This window comes from Micropterus salmoides, unplaced genomic scaffold (assembly GCF_014851395.1).
Source record: "Micropterus salmoides isolate LMB-PRFRI ecotype aquatic unplaced genomic scaffold, ASM1485139v1 Ms_hic_scaffold_4, whole genome shotgun sequence".
In the NCBI taxonomy this organism is placed as follows: domain Eukaryota; kingdom Metazoa; phylum Chordata; class Actinopteri; order Centrarchiformes; family Centrarchidae; genus Micropterus; species Micropterus salmoides.
This window is the reverse complement of record NW_024043372.1, coordinates 31,750,931-31,759,604: the sequence shown is the minus strand read 5'-3', so window position 1 is coordinate 31,759,604 and position 8,674 is coordinate 31,750,931.

Here is an 8,674-nt window from a genome sequence, read left to right as displayed (position 1 = left end):
TTTGCATTAACCTTAAGAAAAGACAAAGTAATAAATTAAGAACTGCATATTTATCATTAATGTGGCTCAGACAGTGTTTGGTTGAACATAAGTGCATTATTTTAATTCTAGATTGGACAAAGAGTTATGTCATCTCTTTGTCATCATGTTATGTCATCTTCAGTGTAGCTGAGTGCTTTGTCTTGATGTTGAAGCTTGAGAAGTTGTTATTAAAATCCTTTTTATAAACTCTACCGTGGGCACACATTTCCACTTTTTTTGGTGACATTATTTATCCTTTAATTCTCCTTCTATCCGTCTGCGTGCAGTGCTGAACCATCGCCAGCAGAGGGAGCTATGTTCCTTTATGTGACCACTAACCTCACAATTTTTAATCTGTCTACATGTGGTCAGTTCATTCTGAAAGGAAGCACAAAAGGAACCTTGTGAGTGAACTGCACCTTGCGCGCAGCTGGTTTTACGGCAAACGGAAAAAAACAAAAGCTCCGTTTTACAAAATAAAACATATGGTACATTAATATATTATATAAACCTGATACACTTGCCTTGTTGTATTGACTAAACAATGCACCTAAAAGTCATTAACAAGGTGTTTCTGTATGTTTCTCAATGACAGGAAGGGGCTATCTCATAGGAAGTGGAAGTAGGAGCGTCCCTCTCTCTCTCACACACCACACACACACTCTCACACACACACACACACTCACACTCCCCCATGGTCGTCCGCTCGCCTGCCCATCCTGTAGCTATGAGCGGTGTGAGCCAGGAACACCCCCTCTCTACAGGGCTATGGCTGCCTGCTAGTATTTTGGTAATCGTCATCCTCCCTGACCTGCTGGCCCGATCCTGGCGCCAGAAGTCTCCTCGCCTCCCCGAGCTGACTACCCCCGACCCCACGGATAATTCAGACCAGCTGTTGCAAGGTGCCTTGCCTACTCCCACCCACTATACTCACACTTGCCACTTCTACAGTTCTGAGTTGAAAAAATCTGGCTGTGGGCTTTTTTGGAGGCCATTAAGTCTTTGCATGGGGTCTCACTGGTGCATAAAATAAATCCAAGTCAATCACAGGCCAGGTTCCCGCTCTGCAACAAATCAGCAGTGTCTGGATTTGATGTTGCAATATGGAAACACACTTTCAGCGGGTATCGTGGTGTGGCAGGGGAGTCAAACTCTGATCTTTGCTTTCCTGGTCCTTCACGAGTGTCACTGACCTGGATTTCTCTTGTTCCTCTAACCGTTCTGCCTTAATGAAGTGGAATGTGTGTCACTGTGAAATGCGAGTCCCACAGAATTGAGTTTTGTTGCAATATGCCTCTGCAGAGCCATCTCCTCAGTGGAGTCACATGAACAGCATGTGCGTCCTCCATGATCAACTGATACTGTGAGGGGATTGAGAGTTGTTGCCAAGGAATGTTTGAGGAAAAAGGACGAGAAAGAAAAAGGCCTCAATTTGCAACAGATCGTTTTCCTCCTGTGCTGTATTTGTTTAGCAGGAAAGACCACTTCTTCTTTTGTGCACTTGAGTGTTTTTGGCATTTGGGGGCTCTGTGTAAAATAAGGTGCCTCGCTGTCTATGGCCTAACCACAGTGGGACTTCGGACTGAGATGGAGGGGAACCCCCTTTTGATCCCCACTCCACAACCCCAGCACTGCTGAGTAACAGCCCACAAGTGAACTGCGTACATGTATGTGTGTGTGTGACAGAGGTTTGGATTGTTTTTTTCACGGTGGTGGCGGTGTGCGGTTGCCTCGTAGAACAGCAGTGGATGGTTGTCAGAGTGGCCTGATGGAGGGGGGTGGGGGACTGGTACAAAGAGCTGTTCTGGTGGAACTATGGAGGAAAATAGTTCATGCTGCACTGGGATTTCCTGCCTTTGCCCTGGTTAGCCCCCCCCCCCCACCCCTTCCCTCCTTCTCTTGTCTACCCGCTCTGTTCTCGACGCCCTTCAGCAGTATGGAAAGTTCTCGGACAATATTTCAGATGGGTGAAGCAATTGATTTAATTACAAAAAGGACTGCAAGGATCATGGGGCGAGAGATTCCGTGTTGATGCAGACTTTCGCTATCAGGTTTCCATTTATCCATTTCCTCCTTTAATCTGTCCACCTACAATCTTTAGTGCACATGAATAGTTTTGACTGTGCACAATGTCTCGTTCATGTCTCTCACATTGACATGCAACATATCTGGATGGTGTTATCTGATCTTTTATCACACGCAGCTGGAATACACATTATTTCGCCCTGACATTGGTGCTGTGAAGGGAAGCTCAAGACAGCCACACCGCTGCCGCTTGTGTTAAATGTAGAAAGGACAGGTGGGTCACCATTTGGCTGCCATCAAACATATCGCGTGGGTGTCAAAGAGGAGGTGAATAGGGATGAGGGGGTCTGGGTTTAATGTTTTAACCAGTCCCCTCTCTTCCAGGGCTTTGATCTTAGGTGTCAGCGGCGGAGCTAGGGGGCATGTGTCACTCATTAGCAGTGTGGTGAGAGTGTGCTGGTTTGCAAGTTTCCCTAGTGTGGGGCAGAGTGGAGAGGATGCTGTGAAAATGGCTGCTCATGGGGTGTTCCTGCTAATAAATCCGGAGGCTGGCGTCAGGGCTTGGGGGTGGGGATCTAAAAAATAAAAAACCCTGAAGGAAAGCAGTGCAGTTCACATTAATAACTGCATATGTGTTGAGCATTGCTTTCATTGCCCTTTGTGGTGCACACACTTATGCTAAACTGATAGCACAGGAAGTCGAATAGACGATTTCATTGAAAAGCCCTGCTGCCAGCACTCACTGTCTTAGGAGAGGAGGGAAATGGAAACCAGATGTCTGAGATCCACCGTGAATATGTCAAAGCTCTCAGACTAGAGAGTCAGTTCCTCCATGTCCCATTGGTGGACTGAAACTTTTCTGCACTGTCATCAGTAATGTCTATAATACTCCCTCCCCGTGGACATCTCGTACAATCTTGGCTGCAGCTACGACCTGGAGACTCGGGGAAAGAAGCTTCACTGTTCCAGAAGATGACTTTTTTTCTCTATTCCTTAGGTTTCAGACCTCACCACATTCCTCAAATTTCAGGGTAACTTCCCACATCCCAAGGCTCAGTCGGGTGGCAAATCTCTCAGCACTCCTTTGTGGATAGATTGCCTTTTCTTGCTTGAGAAAATAACAAGCTATAGAGTAATGACTTAACAAGCAACAGGATAATGGCTTCAACATGCGCAGGACTGGGTTGCCTGTGTGCGTGCATAGATTTGGGACAGCGCGAGCGTTACTCGCCTGTGTGCGTGTGTGTGTCTATTGTTTGGCAACCAACTGTGAAGAATCAACTGGTTCTGTGTTTGGTTGGAGTTGTTTGAAAGCTGGACCGCTGGTGAATATTGCTCTCCTCCAGGTCTGGAGCCTTGGAGCCTTTCGGGAATCAGCAGCCCCCGGTGCGTCACAGTGACAGGGACGGCCTGTGGGGTGTCAGTGGGAGTGCCGGGTGTTTTCCATCATACCCAGCTGCTGCGTAGGCCTCCCACACAGAAGAGCACTCAGCACCTCAGTGTGTGTTCACCTACATCTGTGTGTTTGTATCTGGGGATGTTGGAGACAGTGTGACAGCATTTGTGGTGATTATGGCAATATGACTGTTGTCGTATGTACTCTGTGTGTGAGTGTATGAACATGAAGCAAACTATTAGTGTTTACTATCTGTAGGAGTGTCTCGATGCCATACATCTGTTCCTGGTGCTCACTGCCTCAAGGATTCACTTTCTTTGATCCCCATTGGAACAAATGGGAGGCACTCGACACCTCAGCCTTCAACAGTGACAAACCAAACTCCTAATCCTGCTCCGAACATGCCCGTCCCTCATATGCTTGTGGCTTTAAGACTTTGTGAACTTTGTGAGGCTGTTCATGGGAAATGACATGCTATAGATGCTATAATGACTAAATTAATAATTCTCTTCCTGTCAGTGATATTCGTGTGTGTGACACAATCAGTCATGGCGTGATGCAGCTTGCCCGAGTAGGTACTTCTCCCTTTCACACACAGCTTTCTTAAGTTTCAACAAATCAAAACCATGTAAAGTAAGGAACAAGTGAGGAGACAATCTGTTTCCCATAGAACCACCTGACGCTGTTTACACATTGTTACACCATGACATGTCCTGACAAATCTACATTACATCTTTCATAATACTCTGTCAGTGCCTCCGGCTACAGCTCAACGTCCTTTTGCACCTTGTCTGGGAAATTATGCGCAGGTGCATTTTAGTGTGGTAAACAGGTGATACTTCCTCCACTGCCAGCTGAAGAGGAGTCTAAAGTATGGGCTTAACATGAGAGGGTGACTTTCTCTGTTTTTAACAATGCAAGCAGCGTGGCTCTGTGGATGGAAATGTCAGTCTGTAGTTCTGTCTGTCCACTTTGGTCCAGACTGAAATATCTCAGCAACTATTGGATGGATTGACATTCAATTTTGTACAGACATTCATGGTGTCCAGATGATGTATTTGTATGATTTGGTGATCCCCTGACTTTTTCTGTGGTGCCACAATGAGTTTGACATCAGGGGTGGTGATGGAGCAGTGGATAAGACACATGCCTTTGGTGTGAGAGACCCAGGTTCTAATCCACTGTGAGACACCATTGTGTCCCTGAGCAAGACACTTAACCCCTAGTTGCTCCAGAGGCGTACATATATAGCAATTGTAAGTCACTTTGGATAAAAGTGTCAGATAAATGTTATGTAACTTTGATGACATCGTAACTTTTCACCTAGCACCACCACTTAGTCAAAATTTTTATTTGGCTACTTCGGTTTAACCCCAATAACCTGCAAAACCAAAGACATTCCAATCAGCTGTACAAATTAGCAAATGTTAGAACGCTAACACTGTAAACTAAGATGGTGGACATGGTCAACATTATACCTGCTAAACATCAGCATGTTAGCTTTGTCATTGTGAGCAGGTTAGCACACTGATGTTTTTAGCATCTGTGCCTGCTGTAACTGCAGCCTCGCAGAGCTGCTAGCATGGCTGTAGATTATTGTCTTGTATGATTAAGAAGAGTCGCATTAGAATTACGACCATCTTTATTATTCATTCTGTTAAGGTCAGAAGAAAATCTGCTTTGGTTGCTGTTGTGTTCAGCAGACATACTGATGCTCAGCTCGCTGAGATGCCACACAAGAAGTTCAGAATCAGAATCAGCTTTATTGATTACAGATAAGTTTACAAATACAAGGAATTTGCTTTGGGATTTTGGTGCATAACAATAAACATAGTAGATAGAAAATATTAGAAAGATAAAGCAAATACTACAGGTCAAGAATCATAAATATAAAGCTAAACTGACAATAGCATATAAACACATCTATCTACAAACTGGCTGTTATTTAAATGACAATTTGTGCAGGGATGTGAAAAATATGTACGTGAGATTTTGAAGTAATGATAAGAAAGCTGGGTCAGGATACTCTCTGAGAATCTCTTGTTTCCTGTCCCAGGGTAGAAGCTGGGCTTATTTTCTCCCTCCTTTTCCTCCTCCTCCTCCTCTCCAATCCCACCAGCCCCAGTGTGAGGCAATGCCCAGAAGGACACACAGAGGAAAAGCAGAGAGCTCAGGCGCCATCCATCCTTCTACCTCTCCCCCTTCTCCTCTCTCTCACTCTGCTTCTCACTGGCATCGAGTCCACTGCAACACATGTCTCTGATCAAGTCCAGCCTGCGTCATCAGTTAGTAAACTCCAGGCTCCAGGAAAACCAACAGAGAGCACATTCATAGCCGGCGACCCTGTGACTGAGTGTGTGATTCATTACTCTTTAATATGCACCCCCCTACCCCCATCCCCTAACCCACCCAACCACTTCTCCAATCCAGCCTTGGGGCAACTCCACAGCCTGATCAAATCCATCATTAAGCATACTTGTGGTGTTACCGCTGTTGGCCTTCTTATTTACCAGATGCAGCGGTTGTGTCTCTGGCCTGTTTGCAGCTCAGCAGAGAGGTATTAGCTCTGTGTTCCGACATTCACATCACTGCTCTGAATGTTACTGTGTTAAGAGGGAGACAACACAGCAGAAGATCTTCCAGGGACACGAACTCCCACCAAACCTAGAAAGGGAAAGTTATTAACGCCACAACATTAGAGAGTGATGAAGTGCTCTAGAGCAAGGTGACCGACACTGAGAGGTGCTAAGCTTGGTGGAGGAGGCCAAGGAAATAATATATGAGGTGAGAGGTGCTTGGGGAGTACAGTTGAGGATAGGATGATCACTTGAATGCTATAAAAACAACACAGACTTTCTATTCTTAAGCGCAAAGCATGACAACTCTGACTCACACTGATCCCACTGTTGTTGAGGTATATTTTACACGTTGCAATTCCCGTTTAACATGGCAATGTGGTCACACTGCATTTAGATTGTCTGCCCCTGGTAATCAGCTTGCTATCAAGTGACTGTAACATGTAAAATGGCTACTGGTACTCAGGTGATAGTCACAAGTCTAGGCATATGAAGTGTCTATGTTATGGTACATCTTTAGCAGGTCATTGACAAGCACCAGACTGAACCACAGTCTGAAGTTAAAGTGGGTGTCTGAAGGCTTTTCCTGGGAGAGTTCTCTCTAGGTCTTGTGCGTCATGAGTGCAGGATGAGTCCTGTTTATGAGATGCTGACAGCTCCTTCCTGTCTCCCAGGCCATGAGCCCAAACTGCTGCTGGACCGAAGGCCATTCTGTAGTTCCTGGCCACCCAACTCCTCCCCGAAAACTTGGCTAAAAAACAGCCATGGGTGGGACAGCTGATGGGGGATGGGACATTGCGCTGGTTGTGGCAAAGTGCAGCAGCAGCAGAAGCAGAAACAGCACTTGAGCTCTGCAGCTCCTCGACCCAGGCTGCTTTTTTTTGGGGGTAAAGTAGGCCAATGTAAACTCCCACTTCCTGTTGGCCTTGTCTCAGAGGGGGAGAGATGATTCTACTGTGAAGAGGGAAAGGGCTGCTGCTCTGTAGGGACCGTTTCCACTCACTGCATACACACACATAAATAGAAATACAGCCATAGAGGCAGGCAAGAGAGTGAGTGGGAGAGAGCAAGCGAGTGAGAGAGCGAGGAATACACAAACACAGTGGGGTTCAGGAATGTTAAACACATGCTTTATGGCATAAATAGCAGCCACTTTTGGTAAATTACAGTGAGTGCTCTGGCACTGTAAAGCACACAGCAGGAAAACGCTCTCAGATTTCAGATCCAGGCCCTCCATTCTCCCCAAGGAACAAGAAGGGGAGCATGTTGTGTTTTCATTTCTCTATAAAAAGGCAGAAATAAGTACAGTAACTTGTGATGCAGCAAAGATCTGAAATGTATGAGTTTATGCTGGCCACATGAGGCTGTGCCACCGCAGCAATGGTGACCTCATAAGACTAGAAAAATCGAAGAAGGCAAGATATGCTAAAAAGTTGATCTATAGAATACTTTTTTTTAAATAAAACTAATTGTAAAGCTCCTCGCCTACTCTGTAGACACAGCATCTCATCATTGTGGCCCATAAAAATGAGGTGATAATGAGAGAGACTATGTAGATGAAAACCATCGGAAAAAGTCAAACAACAAGCAAACAAGAATAAAGAGAAGTTTAAATGAGGGACTTGTTTCAATTGTCTTTGCTAGCATAACACACCCACACCACCTCAGGACATACCAGCTGACATCATCAAAATAGTCCTGAGCTAAACTCCCAACAGCTGAGATTTTAAAAGTCCTTCTATCCAAGAGCATCCTGGGTAAAAGATGTGAGAACATGAGGGCCAAAGGAACCACAATCAAGGACTCTCACATTAGTTCCATATTTGACCTGGTTGGTGTTTGTGCACAGATGTTGGAGAATCTGTAAACAGCAAGTTTGAAGTACTGAGTGTGTGAGGTGAGTCACTGCTACATGCTGCAGTGGCCATCCTGGCTGGTAGCTGTGAGCACATTTCCCTGACTCAGAGGGAAATAAGGAACTGTGCCGTGGAACAGCTTACCTCACTCTGTGCTGGCCCGGCTGGGCCTCAGCCCACGCACACCAACTAACTGACTGACTAGTGGCCTGACTTACTGACGGAGAGCGGAGGAGCCATGGGAACCTAAAGCTCGAGTCTGGGCATACTCTGACTCACTGTCTAGGCGAAGCAAGAGGAGAATGTTATACTCTCCCTGAGGAGGAAGAAATATACACACACACCCTACAATATAGCTTACTAGAATTCCACCATAAGATCGTTTCAAGAGCTGTAGTGAGCACGTATGAAGTCATGTTAAATCTTGGGCTTGATTGAAACCAAAAGTTCACTTTCACTCAAGTTATCTTTCAACTGTACCGGCAAACAGAGACTCACATTGAAATGTCCAGCAGTGTTTGCACAGTGACAGTGAGAAGTAGATGGCAGGTGGAAACTGGAAGCAGGTGCAATCAGTTGTTCCCGTCCATCACAGTGTGTTCACCTGCACATCTGCAAATCAGCGTCACCGCAATGGTCTGTTCACTCTCCACGCCCATTATCAAGATGCTGAACAAAAATCATCCCAGTTAATGATCAAACAGACCTTTTATAGCCAATGAATCGACTGCACCCATTTCCACATTGTATCGAAGAAGTCAGTCTGGATCAGTTTGTGCTAGTGCAAATGACGGAGCAAG